Below are 5864 nucleotides of genomic sequence, written 5' to 3'. Positions count from 1 at the left end.
TAATGAACATGTTATAGTTTTATATGTGCAGAAACTGACAGTGATCATAAAATCTTCTTTAAACAGAAAGAGTACCACAAAGCAGAATTTGAATGTTTCCATATTATAAATCTCTTCATATTTATTTAAACTGTCCTCCAGTATGTGGCTCATTTTATATGAAGTATTTAGCAGTATCTGTTCTTAATTTTAACCATGTAAAGTAACTAAAGCAAATTTGATCTACCAAAGATAAATGTCAGAGAAAAAAACTTTATAAATAAAAATTGCAGAAGCAAAACTTGATATCGGTTCTCATCCATTCCCCTCACAGATCACATTCAGTAACAGCAACATTATCACACGAACATCGAAACAATTGTTCATACAAAAACACAAAATCACTCAGGTCTGAATGAACTGAACTCAAAGTTCTCAATGAGTCCTAAGACCTTGAACGTAGAACAGCAGGCAAGCATGTGAGGAAGTTCAAGTTTAATTCAGAAAACACACAAACAGCGCTGTACTCGATGAAAACAAGGCAGACACGACCTCGTATACACAGCAAAATATCCAGTGTTGTTTAGAGTTGTTTTCATGGTGTTAATTTATCAGAGTTAAAAAGTGTTGATTCTGGTGTTGATTTGAATGGCATTAACACTTGCAGTGTAAATCAGTGGTCGGAGTCAGTGTAATTACAGCGAGTTGACATAATTGACACTGGTGATGAGTTGATCCAATTTCCGGTCCTTGCACATTATTTCCTTTTTGATTGATGGCGGACAACCACGAGGAGAGGACAGTGTTCAAACAGGTATAATATGTTATAACCACTTAAATGGGCCTTTTGATCTGCAGTGTTTATATGGGTCAGATGATGGTGAATATATTGTACCTTCTGTGTTGGTGTAATAGTTACATCTGTTAAAAATAACATTTCAAACTGATACAGCGTGTTGACTCAAATTTGCTGTGTATTGTTGCATAAACATACAGTGGAAAGTGTGTGTTACACTTTAAGTGCTGTTTGAAATGTTCTTCTAGAATGGTCTTTTTTATCAAGCTCCTATGTGTATGTTCAGTAATTTCACTTGAATGGCAATGAATAAGTTATTTTCTTTGCCATTAAAGTAGGGCTGTGCAAAAAAATCGAATGCGATTTTCATGCGCATCTCGTCAGTAAAGCCGATTCTGGTGGTGATTAGTAGTAAATCTCCAGCACGTGCTTTCAGATGGAGCGGCATTTACTACACAGAGCCTTAGTTCACTGACAAGCTACACAAAATCGCGTTCAAAATCGACAATTAATCACTGCTATTTTAAACGCGATTTTGTGTAGCTTGTCAGTGAATTAAAGTGAAATAACTGAACCTACACATAGGAGCGTCATAAAAATGCTCATTTTAGAAGAAAATTTCAAACAGCACTCACTGATTGCAACAATACACAATGTTTGTTTTTAGTGCACTTCACCAAACCCACACTACAAAATAATAAATTATTCATATAAAAGCCAGCGAACATTAAGAATAGCCTATAATTTGTGACATTAGAATAAAATATATGGATATAATGTATACAATTTTGAGTGTTGTACCGGCAAACTTCTTGTCACTTGATTCCCGATGGTTTTAGAGGACAATTACTCCTAGTTTGAATAAAATTTGAATTCATTTAGATATGATTTAACACTGTTTGCTTAAAGTTGTTTTGTGTTGATGAGACAATCACTATGAACTAATGTGACAGACAGTGATTAACCTTATTCTTTTGTCTAAAAAGACATTTGCATAGATGGGGGAATATAATTACCTGATGCTGCAAATGTGGCAAATTTGCATTAAGCACCCAGTTTGCGCTTGTATGTAATTTAAATAAATAGCTTACATTTACAAGATGAGCCTGCAATAGCAGAAATAAGCCTTTTTTAAAGAAATTAAAGTCCATGTTTATTAAAGCTGTCAATGAAATTAAAATGTTAAATGAAATAAAAAAAAATTGATTGTTGTTCAATTTAGTTACTTTTGTTATTATATCCATATATTTTATTCTACTGTCATAAATAATAATCTCAAGGTTTACTGGGTTTTACATGACTCTTTGATTTTTTAATGTGGGTTTGGTGAAGTTTACTAAAAACAAACATTTGCATGTGTCCTCCAAATTGACCCACAACCTGATCAGTTTGTACATGAGAAACTCATTCATTCATCAGCCCCACGAGATGCCAAGTTTTGAGTGTTGTAGCTCCAGGAGCTGAGTTTGAGAGCCCTGCAGAGATGACTGCACTTCAGCACACTTCACAGCCACTGCCTGCATAATCTGGACCAAAGATAAACCAACCTTACTGACTGCAGAGCACAACTTCAATTATTGAATTTACTGACTTTCTATTGGTAACTGTTGTACTAATTTATGTACTGTGTAATGCCATACTGTTATATAAACATATAAATGTACATATAAATACAATAAGTACATATAAATGTATGTACTTATTGTGGATCATTGATTGTAATTATTTAACTGCATTGCATACAATTTTATTTGTGAGTAATCATTGTTAAATTACATACAATCAGTGGTTAAAATATGTTCACTATTTAGAAGCAAAACCATGTACAACACTTTGATGAGCTTCAGCTTTGAGAAGCTCCTCTCTGATTCAACTACAGTCACTGGGAGAGTGAGACCAAGTCTGAGAGCAGTCCACAAATTTGGATATTGACAGGACTCCAAACTTCTTTCCCACTTTTTCCAATGTGGACAATCTTTCCTGAAGGGCTGAGGTCAACATCAACAGCATCAACAACAACACTGAAAAATGTCACCTCCAGCTTCTTCAGGGCATCACTTAAAGATTCATCAAATGATTTGTATGAAAAGTGCTGCTTTGTGGACCTCAGCCCTTCAAAAGACTCTCACATGAGGAGCTGACAGAACAATGTGAGGCTTGGCACTGCACTATAAAGGACTCTCAGACTTGGATGGCGAAGAGCTTACACGGGAACTAAAGGACTTGCCATCGAGGACCATGACCCTGCTTGAGCTGCTGATGTTTATTTCTCTCAGAAATATGAGGAGAATTACTGCAGCATCCACATGCATACTGGGAGACTGCATCAGTTTGCTCACATGTTGGCTCTGGCTCAAGATGTCACACCACACGACTGAACAGATGCTGAAACGGTTTGATCCCAGCTCCTCTGTGAAGGATTGGGCCTCAGTCTTTATCACAGGGTGTTTGGTTTGATCCCTTACCTCAGTCAGTGCCTCTCCCACCGCTGCTGCCTGAAACCTCAGTGGCTCGTCACTCTCCCACCTTGTTTCAGTCCACATCTTCAAGGTGATGTCCACATGTTTTTTTCAGGATGGCCCAGTGCTGCGTGGGGGCTGAGAACAAGGTGTATGGTTTGTGTATAGGATGATATAGTGACACAACTCTGATCACACCTGACAGCTGTTCAGTGTGGCTGATATCTGGAGTGCAATCGAGAATGATGGAGAAACATTTTTGTCAGCTTCATGTCATTCACCATAATTGAAATGTCCTTGTTGCTCATCAAATCAACAAGTTAATTTTGCATTTGGTGGCCAAAGTAACTGGTGTTACCAGAGGTTCCTTTTTGGACATGGTTAAGGTGCTTTTTCAGGAGTGGATCAAACTGTGCCATCAGTTCAACCTCTTTGAGGGAATTTCTATTTGATGGAGAAAACAGTTTTTCTGTGAGTTCCCTTAGTGCCATATTTCTAATGGCCAGAGTTTGTTAAATGTATGTTCTTCTTTGAAAAGAGTATGCAGCAGAAGCAGACAAGCCTGTTCTTTCTTTCTGAAGACACCAACCAAGTTCTAGGGATTTTTTTCAAGGTCTTTGATGGCAACTTCTTCATCTCTCTCATTCCTTGGGAAAACAAAGTTAGGTGGTACTTCATTTGATCCTCTGTAAACTAGTAGTGTCTGAATTCTGTCCATCAGAACTGAAGGCAGCAGGGTTTGTGGACAAAGGTTCATCATCAGCAGCAGGATTTTGTGGGGATGCTGCTACATGCTGCTACTGTTAGAGAGCATATGGCATCAGCTTACACATGTTATTCAGCATTTATAGTGGTGGGACATCACACATACCCAGTAATAATAATAATAAAAAAATCATCAGTGTTACTTATAGAAACTTAAAACTTTGGAGAGTGGGTTTCCCTTTTGCAAAGTTTGCAAACACACCTAATGTATCCTGATGGGGATGAGTGGCAGAAGTGGAAGAAAATGTGTCTCCCTCGTCCTCAGGCTCAGTCAAATGTTGTGTGGCTGAGGAACTGGTGTTTCCACCCTCGCCAGTGCTAGAGGGGGCTCCAAAATATTTCAGAAGTGCCCCTGGATTTGCATAGAATCTTTGCACAAAAGTTAATATAGATAAATATTAATAACCTTTTACACTTGAAATAATATTGCTGGTGCTCTTTATTATTGTTGTCATGATTGTTGTCAGTTTCTGTACATGCAAAACTGTAACGTGTTAATGATCCAATTACTTAATTGCAATGAATGTAGTTATTATAAAATCAGACTATATTTAGATTCACATGGACATATTATGCTGCTGTAGTTATTAAGCTGTAGTAGTTGATTACAATGAGTGTCATTAGTGTTTTTTTGTATTACTGGTGTTTCTTCCATGGATATTGTGAGAAATAACAGTATTGTCTTACAGTAGAGAAGTTTTATCATATTTCCTGACTCAATCTGTTTTTAGCAGCAAACACTCAGAATAAAGTGAGATGATCTACTGATGATCCTGACTGTCTTGTTGAATGAGTGTTGGCTCTGAGTCTGAGGCTCATCAATATTAACAGAGCTGCTGAAATGACTCTTTATTTCATGTCAATAGTTCCTGTTTTCACCTCACTTAATGCTGATGTCTTCAGATCTCCTGTAAATTGCCACATAAAGCTAATTTAATTGGCATCAGCAGTCTGAGGGTATTTGTTGGTTATAAATCTGTAGATTTATTTCTGCTTTATACTTTCAACTGTTTTTCTTACCATTTTTTATTTGAAAGAATTTAGTTAAAATATCTATATGCTGTTATAAATGAGTATAACTCATAACTGATATATGTGACCCTGAACCACAAAACTTAAGTAGCACAGGTATATTTGTAGCAATATACAAAAATACATTGGTAAAGATCATGTTGCTTGAAGATATTTTCTAAAATTTCCTACCGTAAATATATCAAAACTTAATTTTTGATTAGTAATATGCGTTGCTTAGAACTTCATTTGGACAACTTTAAAGGCGATTTTCTCAATATTTTGATTGTTTTGTACCCTCTTTTCAAATAGTTGTATCTCGGCCAAATATTGTCCTAACATACCCTACAAAAAGAAAAAGCATATTTATTCAGATGATGTATAAATCTCAATTTCAAAAAATAGACCCTTCCCAGATAGGATGCGGATATGGGCCACTTAAGACGATGATACGGCACTTCTGGCCTTCTTATGGCCCATACAAAATGGAGGTAAGCCTGAAGTGGCCCACATGTAAAAAAAGCAAAAATGGCCCAAATATATCAAATCACATGTGGATTAAAATGGCAAAGATCTGGCACAGTGAACACTGGCTAATGTGGCTGTGAGCCTAAAGTGGCCTGCATATGATGTCACAAATGTGGCCCAGTTACCCTTAAACCTATCTGGACCAGTTTTGTCAAAGATATTTATTTATTTATTTAGTCATTTAGCAGACGCTTTTATCCAAAGCGACTTACAAATGAGGACAACAGAAGCAATCAATTGTAGTATTAAAACAACTAAAAACAGATCCAAAACTAAAAGCTAAAACTTTATAAATACTACTTATACACATTTTAAAAATAAAGAAA

General features: G+C 36.4%; 1 long non-coding RNA gene across 1 annotated transcript in view; it reads left to right on the top strand.

Annotated features, from left to right (window-relative positions):
* The window catches only part of LOC107751308 (uncharacterized), a 21863-nt gene that overhangs the window by 776 nt on the left and 15223 nt on the right, over window positions 1-5864 (top strand). The window lies entirely within an intron of this gene.

The sequence above is a fragment of the Sinocyclocheilus rhinocerous genome, unplaced genomic scaffold (genome assembly GCF_001515625.1).
Source record: "Sinocyclocheilus rhinocerous isolate Xijiao unplaced genomic scaffold, SAMN03320098_v1.1 scaffold2396, whole genome shotgun sequence".
In the NCBI taxonomy this organism is placed as follows: Eukaryota; Metazoa; Chordata; class Actinopteri; order Cypriniformes; family Cyprinidae; genus Sinocyclocheilus; species Sinocyclocheilus rhinocerous.
Note: the sequence above shows the minus strand (reverse complement) of the source record. Positions and strands in the feature narration are given on the sequence as shown.